Source organism: Pseudorca crassidens, chromosome 3, assembly GCF_039906515.1.
Source record: "Pseudorca crassidens isolate mPseCra1 chromosome 3, mPseCra1.hap1, whole genome shotgun sequence".
Classification (NCBI taxonomy): domain Eukaryota; kingdom Metazoa; phylum Chordata; class Mammalia; order Artiodactyla; family Delphinidae; genus Pseudorca; species Pseudorca crassidens.
The window spans coordinates 113,174,950-113,189,608 of record NC_090298.1 but is presented as its reverse complement, the minus strand read 5'-3'; the positions used below and the strand labels follow the sequence as shown (position 1 = coordinate 113,189,608).

The following is a 14,659-nucleotide window of genomic DNA, read 5'->3' as shown; positions in this document are numbered from 1 at the left end:
CAGCTAAGCCACGCCCAGATTCCTGACAGACGGAAACTGCGAGATAATAAATGTGTGTTGTTTTAAGCTGCTAAGTTTGGAGTAAATTGTTACGCAGCAGTAAATAACTAACATGCCAACCTTGTTATTTTATGAGGTTTCAGTTGGAATGGCCCAGGTAGGAGTGGAGTAAGGGAGGGCTGGTCAGACATCCCACCATGAGAGGATGTTCACCTGGGGTAACTGAAAGGATTGCCATTGTACCCCCTCAGGGAGCTAGAGATAGAGCAGGTTACTATAAAAGGAGCGAGCAGACTGTTGGTGGGAATGTAAATTGATACAGCCACTATGGAGAACAGTATGGAGGTTCCTTAAAAAACTAAACATAGAACTACCATACGACCCAGCAATCAGCCTACTGGGCATATACCCTGAGGAAACCATAATTCAAAAAAGTCGGGCTTCCCTGGTGGCGCAGTGGTTGGGGGCCCGCCTGCCGACGCGGGGGACGCAGGTTCGTGCCTCGGTCCGGGAGGGTCCCACATGCCGCTGAGCGGCTGGGCCCGTGAGCCATGGCCGCTGGGCCTGCACGTCCGGAGCCTGTGCTCCGCAACGGGAGAGGCCGCAGCAGTGAGAGGCCCGCGTACCACATAAAATAAAAAAAAAAAAAGTCATGTACCGCAATGTTCATTACATCTCTATTTACAATAGCCAGGACATGGATGCAACCTAAGTGTCCGTCGACAGATGAATAGATAAAGAAGATGTGGCACGTATATACAATGCAATATTACTCCACCATAAAAAGAAAAGAAACAAAATTGAGTTATTTGTAGTGAGGTGGATGGACCTAGAGTCTGTCATACAGAGTGAAGTAAGTCAGAAAGAGAAAAACAAATACCGTATGCTAACACATATATATGGAATCTAAAAAAAAGGTTCTCACGAACCTAGGGGCAGGACAGGAATAAAGACACAGATGTAGAGAATGGACTTGAGGACACTGCGGGGGGGGGAAGGGTAAGCTGGGATGAAGTGAGAGAGTGGCACGGACATATACACACTACCAAATGTAAAACAGATAGCTGGTAGGAAGCAGCCACACAGCACAGGGAGATCAGCTCAGTGCTTTGTGACCACCTAGAGGTGGGATAGGGAGGGTGGGAGGGAGACGCAAGAGGGAGGAGATACGGGGATATATGTATATGTATAGCTGATTCACTTTGTTATAAAAGCAGAAACTAACACACTATTTTACAGCAATTATACTTCAATAAAGACGTTTTTAAAAAAAAGGAGTGAGCAGAGACAAAGTTCAATACTTTTTCGTTTTGAGTCTTTTACCTAAAGTACCTAGAGCAGGTGCTAGAGGCCAAGGGGAGTGGAATCCAGTAACCTTGCTTAAAATCTGCATCCTTGAGGCTGCTGAGGACAGGGCTTGTCCTCTGGGTGGAAGAAGACTCTGTGATGGCCAAGATGTCACCTAGAGGGAGGCTCTGTGGTAGCTGATGTCCAACTTCCAAGACAAGAAGGAGACCTTGCTCTTGAGCTAACATGAAATTCCACCCAAGCAGCTTAGCACTGCTTATAGCACCATCCCTGTCCTGAACAAACTATTCAATCTGTAAGCTGCTACAGAAAAATTATACATCTAAATTTGTCTTCTATGTTTGTTAAGGACTGAAAGAAATTACACTGGCTTACATAGTCTCTGTTGGAACCCATCTCAGCTGCCCGTCCTGATTATCTTTCTGAACAACTGTCCATATGCATCAGCAGAGCAAAAAATTACCAAATATATAAAAATACTCAGCAGTTTAAATAGAACATTCAGAGTAAATAATACTGAATGAAAAGCGCTTAATAAAAGAGCTTCTCCCTCCCCCACTTCCTGTGTATATATTTTTAACAATTCTTATTCTTACATTGTATCAATAAAGCAAGAGCAGGCTGTTAGGAAAACAAATAATATGTAACAATTCTTGAAGATAAAAAATACAATTGCACAACTGAAAAGAAGAAAAAACAAAACCCCAGCAGCAATGAACAAAGCTAGCTTCCATCTTGCTTTCTAATACCATTCCCCAATAAAAGGAATCTGCACTCTTTGGAGAAATGGCTGATTCTAGGACTGGGGAAGCAAATAGACAAGATGAGCCTGAAATATCTTACAGTACCAGAAAGTAATACAGTGCTCAGAAAACGAAAAAGCCCACAGTGATAGGGTCAAAAGGGACACAGAAGACAATTCAAACATCTCCAAGTGGCTAAAGCTGGAGCAATTTGAGCAACCAAATAAATAAGGCAGTACTGGATTGTAACCCAAAGTGTAAAATAAATATTCATGAGTCCATACTGATATAAATAAATGAGACAAATCTCCCATGCAAAAGAATCCCAAATAATTTATGTAGATACTCAGCCCTCAAGAAAATGGAACACAGCTCCCTGCTCCTTATGTGTGGGCTACGTATGGTGACTTCCTTCTACAGAGTACAGTATGGAAAAAGGAGAAAAGAATAACCAACAGTAAGAAACCTGACAAATGCTACCTCAGCCAGATGATCAAGGTCAACATAAGTAGGGATAAGTCATGTTGATGTATGTACCTTTGATATGATGTGACAAAAACAACACTTGACTTCTGTGGTCTTCCTCCCAAAACACACAACCTCAGTTTCATCGTGAGAAAACCATCAGGCAAATCTCAACTGAGGGACATTCTCTACAAAATGCTTGACCAGTATTCTTCAAAACTGTCAAGGTCATCAAAAACAAGGAAAGTCTGAGAAATTGTCACAGCCAAGGAGAGCCTAAAGAGACATAACGACTAAACGTAATGTGGTGTCCTGGATGGGATCCTGGAACAGCACAAGGACATAAAGGAAAAACTAAGAAAATCTGAATAAGGTAAGGACTTCAGTTAATAATAATGTATCAATATTGGTTCATCAATTGTAACAAGTGTACCATGTACATAAGTAACAAATGTAAGATGTTAATAGCTGGGGAAACTAGATGTGGGCTATATGAGAACTTTCTGTACTATAGTCACAACTTTGCTGTAAAGCTTCAACTGTTCTAAAATTAAAACTTTACTAAAGATCAAAAAGGAAGATGGAAAGATGCTGAAGTAAGGTATGGGGGAGAGTGAGCCTGAACCAAATAAGTTGGTTTAGGGTCTGACAGTGGGTGTCAGATTTTGGAGAAAGAGAAGTTGGATGGCTATATCCAGGGTCAAAGAACTTTAATGGAAATGAAAGCTTTGGTGGAATTCCTAATTAATCATTTTTATAAAAATGGTGCATGATGGGCTTCATGAGCTCATTACATACTATTTGGAATGCACATTGAAATTTTAAGTTAAAATATTCATTGATGGGGAAAAAACCCTCAATAGAGGCGTTTAAACAACAGATTGGATTCTGCAAATAATTGAATTGGGAATTAAAGGACCCAATCCAAAAGTTCCCCCAGAAATCAGGAGTAAAAACAATGGTAAGAAATTTAAGGGAAAAACAAAGGCAAGAAAACTAAGTTTAAGACATTTCAAAATATGTACAATAGGAATTATAGGAGGACAAAAATGAAGATTGGTGATCAAGAAACTAATAGAAAAGATTTTAACTGGAAGAAAGATTATGATCTTAAGATCAAATGGGCTATTTGCTGGTCAGGAGCAAAAAGAATAGCCGCAACTACACAAATTCTGGTGAAATTTCTGAGTTCCAAGGATGAAGATCACGTGGATAGGAAGAAACAAAAAGGTTTCATTCAGAGGAAGAAACCAACAGAAACTTCATGAAGAAAACAAAACTGAAATTATAGACTATTAAGAAATTAATGAGAACAAGCAAACCATACCCCAAAATCTACACAGGGTTGCTGTGTTCAAAAGACTGGCTTCTTATCTAGTAATAACTATGTGATCCCGGGCAAGTTACTTAACTTTATAAAGCTTCAATTCCTCACCTTTAAATAATAATATCAACTACTTCCATGGTGCAAATTATGTGCCAGACACAGTTCTAGGAGCTTTACGTGTATGAATTTATTTATCTCCTCTAACAGGCCTATAATGTAGATTATATGATTATCCCATTTTACAGGTGAAGAAATAGGAGCACCGAGAAGTCATATGCACAAGTTACAAATGGCAGCAACTGTAGCTCGAGTCTGCACTCATAACCACTATACTAAAGACTTCTTATGAGGCCTTATGGGGTGTTATGAGGATTCAGTGAGATAATACATTTGATAGTGTACTCAATAACTGGAGCTACTATCTGTTTAAAAAATGAAGCAAACATGTGACTTAAGGAGCTAGCAGAGGAACAATAAAATAATCTAAATCAGGTAAGAAGGAATTAATAAAGGCAATAATCATTTATAACTTAGCAAAAATGCTAAATTAGAATAAGAAAAATCATACACAGTATTGATAAATAAAAGCATAACTTGATTCTCTGAAAATAATCAACTATACAAACTTTCCTACAAGTTTCACCAAAGAGAAAATGTGGGCAAAATGCACAATATCATTACTTTGTTAGCAAAAATCTGGGATCATCTTCTAGGAAAATGCACAATAAAAAAAAAATCAAGAAGTGAAAAACCTAATAGAGCACTAAAAAGATAAAAAAAAAAAAAAAAATGCCAGAGTTAACCTCCGAAAGTCATCAGAACCAGATTTTATGGACAAGTTCTTATAAGAACTTAATTCGTTCAGCAATGCTTTTTTTAAAAAAAAGAAACGGTTGTTTTCCGTCAACCTGATTTGCATTTTGTGTTTCACAGTCTGCGGAAGAACAGCTTAAGGGGACTTGGCGGATGTCCCTACCCACTGGCTGCAGTGCCGTCCTGGGAGGCGGGCTGACTCGTCTTCAACGGTGAGTCGCCGAAGAGGGCAGAGAGCCCCTGTGCCTGCAGCCCAGCCTGCCACCTCCGGTTGAGGGGCCGTAAATTCGGGAGCTGGAGCAGTCCGTTCACCCAGAAGTTCCTCCGTGCTCTCAACCTTTTCAGCTGTAGCCGGCTCTACCTCTGCCATCTCTTCAGTGTCTCCGTAGACGTAGATCAGCTGTGACTTTCCGCGGGTGCTCACGGGAGATGGCGCCGCGCAGGCGCAGAACTTCCCCGGCCGGCATGAAGAACATCGGATGCACTGAGTGAGTGCCCTTGCGCATGTGTGAGACGGCAACGTCCACACGGTACAGAGGAGAGCGTGCCTTACCCAGAGAGATGCGGGGCAGGCCCTGGGATCAGTAACCACCGGAAGTTGCAGGTCCCAGAAGTCTGCCTGGATCTGGTTAGTGAAGTTTCCAGGAGTGAAGTGTCCAGCAATAGGAGTGGCCGCACTGACTGCAACAAACTTCAGCACAGCCCACTGGCCAGTAGTCCTGGAGGATATGACACGACACCAGCAGGATTTTCAAAGGCAAGAACGGCACGAGCTGCCGGCAGAAGCTTCTCCCGGTTCTCTTCAGATTTATGATGTAGATACCATTACTTTTTCTTGTGTAAACGTACCGTTCCATTTGGAAGTCAAGGTTGGTGCCACCTAACTGGGTTCCTGCTGCAAGGAATTTGAGGACATACCCTCCTTCATTTGCAGGACCTCAAGGGCTCCAGACATTGTGAAAGTTTCCCTTTAAGTTACGACAGGAGCCCAGAACAATGCCACGCACCCCTGTCTAGGTAGAACAGAAAGGACAGCAAATAATCTAATTGCTGTGTCCCAGGCACTGTTGTCACTGGGTTTGTGGAAATGAACAAGAAAAATCCCCCGCTTTCCATGGAGGCGTGAACACTGAAAATTCTCAGGCTGATTAAACTCTTAAAAAGTATAGAGAAAAATGGAAAGCTTCCTAACGCACTTTATGAGGATAGCATAATCCTGACCAAAACCTGAAAAAGCACAGAAAAGAGAAAATTAGGAATGAACTTATGGATGTAGATGATGCACGTAATGTATTAACACAGCAGTTTCCCCTTCCAAAAGAGAATTTGGCCTTTCCGTTAATTTTTTAGTTCTGTTTCCCTGAAAACCAGATGAAGGTAAAATATAAACTGGGCCTGATTGGCAAAGTGTGTCTGGACTGGGAGGACTACCAATGAACTATAAATTCCTCATGGGGACATCACAGCCTTGGGCTCCCCTGAATGCAGGGGACTTGGAAGCCCCCCCCATTGGAACTTTTCCAAGGGATATTGACTCCTATGGGGCACAAGGCCTTTAAGCCACCACCATCCTATCCCCTTGCAGTGGGAGTCTTGCTACGTCACACCTGAGCCATCTCATGTGGAGGGCTAAAGGAATGTCTCCTGGATGACCGCTCCCATGGAGAGAAGCAACCAACGCTGCCTTCCTGCAAATTCTGTCCATCCTCTACCCTTCGGAGGAGGCAGGTACTGAGTGTGACCTAGGATAGTCTTGTGAGTCTGAATGTTTAGTTGAGTCCACATTTAGCTGAATGTTTGTTTGAGCCTAGGAAGACCTCCCAGTGTGCATTACAAATAAAAAATTCAAAATAAAGGAATGGCAAATTGAATCCAGCAGTGTGTTAAAAAGGTAACATAGTATGACCAAATAGATTTTATTCAAGGAATGTAAGGATGATTCAACATTTGGTAATCTATTAAAATAATTTATCACGTGAATAAGTGAAAAGATAAAACTCACGGTCCTGACAGGAACTTAAAAAGACACTCTGTAAAACTGAGAGACATTTCTAATAACTTAGTAAACTAGAAATACAAAACCATTCTTTATGATGAAATCAATAGCAAACATGATATTTAAATGGAAAACACTGAAAGTATTCCCAGTAAAGTGAAGAAAATGGCCACGAGGCTTGCTATGACAAAAATGGCATTTCCTTAATTCTAGCTGTGAAATAATAACAACAAAAGGAAACAAGACATAGTATTCTAAAGAAATTGATTATAGCAGCAGGGGTCAGAAAACGGGCTGACTGCTTGTTTATTTTTAAATAAAGTTTTATTGGGACAAAGCCAGAGCCGTTAATGTATGTAATGTCTCTAGCTACTTCCCTGCTACAGCAACAGAGTTGAGGAATTGGGACAGAGACCATATGGCCTACGAAGTCTGAAATATCCACTAGCTGGACATTTAAGAAAAATTTGCTGATCCCTGGACTAGAGGATTATTATATTCAGATGAGAACATCTACTTAAGGAAAAAAACCAAGAGAATCCATTGAAAATCATTAAAACTAATAAGAGGGTTCAGTAGTTGGTGGGTATAAGATAAAGATACAAACATTAATCATTTTTCTCTTGTGTTGGATTGCATCATTTGGCCTAGTTCCTCCCTCCTCCCCATATCCATGCCCTTTGCCATATAACTGCTACATCTCCTCTCACCATGGGCAAGGTGCCCTGCTTCGGTCATTGATCAGCCATATGACTTGCTTTGGTACTGGCATGTAGGCAGAAGTGATGCAAGCAGAGGCCTGAGATGAAACTAAGCACTGGGCTTTACTCCTACATGTCTTCCACTACACGAGAAGAACTTTTACATGGGATTATCCCAACGGTCTCAGGTATGTGGAAGCCAGGCCCAGCCTAGATTAACCAACTCCTGCAAACCTGCAGATATATAAGTGAACCCAAACAAGATCAGCAGAGCTGTGCAGTCAAGCCCACCTGAAGCCCATAAATATATGTGAAATTAACGATTATTGTGGCATGCCACTAAGGTGTTGTGGGCTTTTGCTACATAGCAAAAGCTAACTTCTATACCTATAATATTAGCAATAACCAGTTAGGAAATGTAACCCTGCACTCAATAGCTATTAAAATAGAAAACACTTCATCTCTTTCTTTACCCTTTTTACCCAACTACCTACTCAACATGGCCCCTGGATGCTTAATAGGCATCTCAAACTAAACACGTCCAGAACAAAATTCACCCCATCGCAACTCCTCCACTCCAGTACCTGTGTCTTCTGCAGTCTTCCTTATGTCAGTCAATGACTCTTTTCTTTCTCTCTCCTCATTTAGCCAGCCCACCAGCCTATCAGATCTAACTGTAAAAGGCGATCAAGTCTTCCACTCTTGTGTCCCAGCTATTCTCCATGCAGCAGCTATTCTTCATGACCTAAACTATAGGTCAGATCATGTTATTCCTCTGCTCAAAGCTCTCCGATGGCTTCCACCTTATTTCGAGTAAAATCTTAAGTCCTCCTCACCGCCTGTCATGCTCTATTTGATTTGCTTTCTGGCCCCCTCTCTGACCCCAATGTTTCCATTCTTTTCTTCAATCACTCTGCTATAGAAACACTAGCCTCCATGCTGTTCCTCCTGCATGGCAGACACACTCTATCCTCAGGGCCCTTGAGCTTTCTATTCTCACTGCCTGAAATATTCTCCAAGATATCTGCCTGATGCACTCACCCACTTTCTGTGGACCTCCACTCAAATCACCGTATCAGAGATTTAATACTGATCAAAATCACTGACCACCTTAAAGAACGTAACTCCCACCTTCTACCACTCACTGTTTCCTTACCTGCTTTCGATTTTCATGGCACTTATGACCACCTGACATATTACCAAGATATTTGTTTGTTTATTGTCTTTCTCTGCTTTCTAGAATGTAGGCTTCCCAAGACCAGATACTTTGTTTTGCTCACTGCTTTATCCCCAGAGACCTAGAACAATGCTCAGGATATAATAAGTTCTCAATAAATACTGTTGAATAAATAGGTAGACCTAGGAATAAACTTCACAAAACTCTGCAAAACCTGTACGAAAAAAGAAATATAAAATTGAATTGAGGGAAATAAAAAAGGCTTGAATATATAGAGACATATCATCATCCTGGATGGAGAGATTCAATATTTCAAAGACATCATTTTTTCCTAACTTCAGTTTATATTGAACACAATCCCAATTAAAATCCTAATATGATTTTTTGGGGGAGGAAACTTATCAAAAGGATTCTAAAACCAATCTAGAACTATAAATGTTTGAAGCCATCTAAGGCACTTTTGAAAATGACAAGTAATAAGAAGCAGGCAGATATTCCCAACCATATACTTAGATATACAGAAGAGCCACAGAAACGAAAGGTCATGGTACAATAGCACCAATATAAGTAGACGTGTCATTGGGACGAATCGGAGAGTCCAGCTAAGCAGATAAATCCAGTTCACACTGCCAGCTGTGTGACTAAGGTGACTCTCAGCCTCTCTGAGCTTCAATTTCCACATCTATAAAATGGGACTAGTAGGGGCTTCCCTGGTGGTGCAGTGGTTGAGAATCTGCCTGCCAATGCAGGGGACACAGGTTCGAGCCATTGTCTGGGAAGATCCCACATGCCGCGGAGCAACTAGGCCCGTGAGCCACAACTACTGAGCCTGCGCGTCTGGAGCCTGTGCTCCTCAACAAGAGAGGCCGCGATAGTGAGAGGCCCGCGCGCCGCGATGAAGAGTGGCCCCCGCTCACCGCAACTAGAGAAAGCCCTTGCACAGAAACGAAGACCCAACACAGCCAAAAATAAATAAATAAATAAATAAAATTAAAAAAAAAAAATGGGGCTAGTAAAGATTGTCAAGAGGCCTGAGTCAGATAATATACATAAAGTGCTTAACATGTCACCTTGTATGTAGTCAGGGTTCAACAAATTCTAGTGCCTTCCCCAATGGGATCCAGAACAGGAGTTCTTATCCTTTCTTAATTAGATGGACACTAGTAAGCTAGCCACAGCATAGGGGGTCCCACAGTCTTTAACTAATGTAGGGGCAGGTTTCAGGTAATGATGGGCTGTGTCGATAGGAGGGTGTGAAAATTCCACTGACAAAGGTAGCCTGGATTGTTATTCACCAACAGTGCAGGGGAGAAGAGGGGAGGGGAGGGAAGAGAGGATGCTGGTCTCGGAGCTCTGGAAACTGCATAGGGGCCAGTCTGGGAGCAGTAGGCTCTGTGTCCTTGGGACCCAGAATTTCCTTAGGAGGGATAGATGCAAGGGGAGGGTGCTGGGCACCCAGCTAGAAATCACCTCCTTGGGGGAGAAGCCCCTAAAGGGATGACAGCACATCCAGTGGGGTTTGCCCCATCACACTTGATTGAGAAATACTAACTTAGAAATAACTATTTGATTAAGAAATTAGTGCTTGAGGATTCTCATAACTAGTTATCGCTTGGTTGTTTACTGAAAAAAGGAGAATGGGTTTTACTTAGAAACTGAGTGCCTTTTTTTGGGGTGTATCATTTTGTGCTGTGGCTTCCTAGAACAAATAACCATTTTGTTTTATTCCCAGAGAAATAATCCATGACACATGGGTTTTTATCACAAAACAAAAATGTCAAACTTTATCTTTAGAACAAAATAACTGGTTGAGTATAGCCTTTTGTCATTTATTGTAAAATATGTTATCTATGCTAAATCTTGGTAAGCATCTTACTCTCCAATCTTCTTGATAAAATAGGTGAGTAATTAATTTCTGAGCTTGGTGTATTTCCTTTGTAAGAGATCATTTGCATACATACATACATTTTGATACTGAAAGAAATCCTAGAAGCTAAACTTCAAAAGTTGTAGACTTTGCGTAGATAAACATCTGCTGTTTAATGGTGTTTTGAATTGCAGAGCTACCATCTAAGTAATTTTAATTCTTTTCTTTTTTATAACTGAGTGGGTGGGGAGATGGGAAAGAACTGTTAAGAATAGTCACCTCTCTTTCTCTCTATCTGTTTCATCCTTTACAGAGCTGGAGTTCCCACACCTGATATGCCTTCCTCATGTAGTTCAATGAGAATTGAAAAAGAAGACGAGATTAAAAAGTACTTCAAATTTCTCAAGGGACTACAGAACAGGAAGGTTTATTTTGTTCATTGCTGAATCACTTTCCTGGCTCAGGTTTTTAAAATGTTATATTTGCTCTTTTTTTGTTACTGGTCCACGGAGAATATGTATTGGTCATTTCGTAAATAATATAAATTTAATAAGCTTTTACAAGATTAAATGTATTCATCATTCATTCATTTAACCAGTAATTCCTAAATGCTTAATATAGACTGCACCCTGGGAATACAAATGAACAAGAGTCAGTCATCGTATTGGCTCTCATGGAACTTACAGCCCACAAGGAGGAATAGACCTTAAGACAGAATCATGCAGATTGCAAAGACTACTATGGTCATGGAGGGCTTCGTGGAGGAGGTGGCTTTTGAGTTGAAACCTGAAGGATGAGAACGGGCCATACATGGAAGAGCTGAGGAAGAATATTCCAGGCAGAGCTCAGCAAGAGCAATGGCCTGGAGGCTGGATGTAGTAAGAAACCAACATGACTGGAGGGTGGTAGGTGAGGGGAGAGTAGAGACTGGATCAGACCAGACCAAATTTCCAAATGGAAACGTGTCTCATTCCTGAAGAAGTATTCCAAATGGGACACTCCTATCCCTCCGTGAGGTAGGCCTAGGTGATCTGCCCCAGATTCCTGTGCGGGTGAGTGTTGATGGTACACTGATGCTTGGAAAGGCTAGATAACCTGCCCAAGTAGCACCAATGTCCACTGATCACCTATCCCCAGCACCAGCTCTTAGGGGGTAGGTAGGAGGGTGGGTGACGCAAGGCTAGCTGGTCAGGCCAGGATTTGGCCCAGGAAGAAAAGGATGTTAGTTCACCCACTTTTCTTTGGACTTCAATATGCAAAACTGTTCTCAGTAAACCAGGGCCTACTTTAGATACCACTGATGGTGGGTCATGGCTACACCAAGAGAAGGTGTTTGGCTCGTGACACCATCGAGCTCATTCCACAGACAGCTGCAGGAAATGATGGGCCTCCAGCACTGCAGAGAATCAGGCAGCCGAAGATTCCAGGGCCCCCACTCCCTTCCCCTCTGTATGGAGGGCTGACCTGAATAAGAGAAGGACGGTGGGAGAAGAGACACGTGAGCCACCAGCTCCTAGCTGTGCCCTTCCCAGGAGTGGGAGATAACAGATTGTATCTTCTGAAAATGAGGAATGTGGTATGTGAACTACCCTTTTTGGTAAAGGGTCAGATAGTCAATATTTTAGACATCACAGGCTATATATGGTCTCTGTAACACATTCTTCTTTGTTTTTATCTGTTAATTGTTTTTTAATAACACTTCAAAAGGATTAAAAACCGTTCTTAGCTTTCGGGGTTTACACTGAATCTGGCCAAGTAGGTTACAGTTTGTTGAGTCCTAAGCTAGACTGCATTGCCCTGTCAAATTTCAAACTGAGGCTACTTAATCTGCATGACAAGCTGCATAAACATTTCTTTTAATCTTTACAAGAATTCTCTGAGATAGGCCTTATATGACAACCCTATCCCCATTTTCCACACTCATCGGTGTTTTATGGTCAGGAGATGGAAGCTTGGAGAGGTCAAGACATCCACCCAAGGCCATGTGTCTAACAAACGATAGAAGCAAGGTCTGAACCCAGGCAGTCTGTTCTCAGGCTTCCTGGTCTTAATCACAACACTATACTATCCCCCACCATTAACTAGAGATAGGGCTTTGGGCAAATCCATTCGTCTTTCTGGGTACAGCCCCCATCTGTGCAGTAAGAGGGGTCTTCCTCAGTGTGAGAGGCACACCTGATGCTGTGTGGAATGATTTCCATGGTTCATACACACAGCATTAAATAATGTTGATTCACACAGTGAGATGACTGTCCTTTCAAGTCTCTTAAATCTTCCAATGATGTCAGGGAAAAAGGTTCAATATGACCCTTGCATATCTTTTAACATCTCTCCAGCACATGGTATTTTCCATTTCTATAACAGCTTTCCATTTTTACTGAGTTTCAAGGCTCAGCGTCTTCAGTAGGCAGTGATATCTAGCTAGAATTTAGTATCACTCTTCTATTCTTATTGTTACTTTCTGGTGTTGCTTTCATGGTTTTATTGTTATTGTTTTTTATGATTAATTTCTATTTATGTAAAGTGTTAGTGCTGCTATTGCTGCAATTCTCTTTTCCATTCCTTCATGGTTATAAGATTGCTGCTGAAGCTCCTGCCATAACATCCATGCCCAAACTGGAACAAGGGGTAAGGGCAGGTTTCAGCTACTTTTATCTCCTAGTACCAAGAAAGCAAAAGAATTATACAGACATTGCATTGATCAGAACATGTCACATGGTCACCTATAGCAGCAAGAGAGGCTGAAAAAGTGAATGTTTGGCTGGACACATTGCCACCCTGAACTAATCAGGGTTCTACCATCAAGGAAAGGGCATAGATACTGGACTTAGTAATAAAAGTGTTTGCCATAGGCTGAGAAGCCTTTGAACCTCCTTCTTAGTGCCTGCAGAGGACAGGCCTGGAAGTTAGAGATGCGGGAGGATTTGGGGAACTAAGCAGAAAGCCAATTTCTTTTTCCCTTGTTTGCCACCAAGATAATGTGGCCACATAGAGCCGCCAAACACCAATGATCCATCGTCGCTCGTAAGGAACAACGTGCAACGAGAAAAGCAATAATGTCACACGCTCTTACAGTAGTAAGAGTAGTGGTGAGAAATCTTACGGGTTTGTCCCCGTGGGCCACTACGGCACAAAGTGCCAAGCAAAGTGCCTTTTCAGTCTCTATTATGTAGAAGATATATTTTCTTAAGCGCACACACCTCCAAATATGTACCCTAGAAACTAGGTCTGAAGTCTTATAAAATCTCAGTTTATGTGCACATTTCTTACTATTTCAAAAACTTTTCGCATTAATGATTTGACCCAACAAGGATTTAGTGATGGCCCACTGTTCCCCAGGCACCTTCCCAAGTGCTAAGGATACAGGGGTGAAATAGACCCACAAGAGGTATATATCCTGATGGAAGAGGCATACAAAAAACACAGAGAAGCAGGAAAGCCAGAATATTAAGGACTGAACCTGGGAATCAGACTTCTGGGTTTGAATACAAATTTTGTTGCTTTCTGGCTGTGTGGCTTTGGGCAAATTGTTTGCCTCTCTGTGCCTCAGTTTCCACAGCTATAAAATAAAATAATGAGGATAATTATACTACTTCCTTCATAGGGCTACAGTGAGACTGCTTCCTGGCTCATAGGGATTAGAACGACTTCTCCAAAGAACCAAGAAGCTAAGGGGCAGACAGCATTTTAAAAGGTAAAAAAATGGGGATGACAAATTAGTACAGACCTCATTTGATGACTGTACACATTACATGGTTTAATTCCCATAAAGTGCTTAGAATTGCGACTGGTATGTAATAAGTACTCAATAAATGTTAACTATTATCTTATTTTGAGCATGGAGTTTTTACTGGCTGTTGCACAGTGCTATGTAAATTCCCTAAAGACACTAAGGAATCCTCCAGGCCAGTTTTAACAGGCACTGTTGCTGTATTCTTGTGCTTAAGTTGAAGACTTCCTCCTTCAGTCACTTGTTCCAGGATGCGTTTGTGTGAGGTAGGGAATCTGGCCCCAAGCATGGAAGACAAGTTTAAGATTTGGAAGTAAAGTATAGTAAGATTGAGGTAGCAATGATGAGACTGAGCTTGCAAAAACCCTGATGACAGAACCGCTCTCCTGCACTATTTCTCATCCTCCACACCCGCCTTCGTCAGAACACCAGTGACTGGTTATTATATCAGCATTTATCAGTAAAAAGGGGAAAATACAGACCTGGGCCTTCATGGAAAGTATTTTCACTCTCACAACCAGAATCTCCTGCC

At 41.7% G+C, this 14,659-nt stretch overlaps 1 pseudogene; it reads right to left on the bottom strand.

Annotated features, from left to right (window-relative positions):
• Positions 1–4,792: 4,792 nt before the first annotated feature.
• On the bottom strand, positions 4,793–5,611 carry LOC137221012 (small ribosomal subunit protein uS2-like; annotated as a pseudogene).
• Between the last annotated feature and the right edge of the window lie 9,048 nt (positions 5,612–14,659).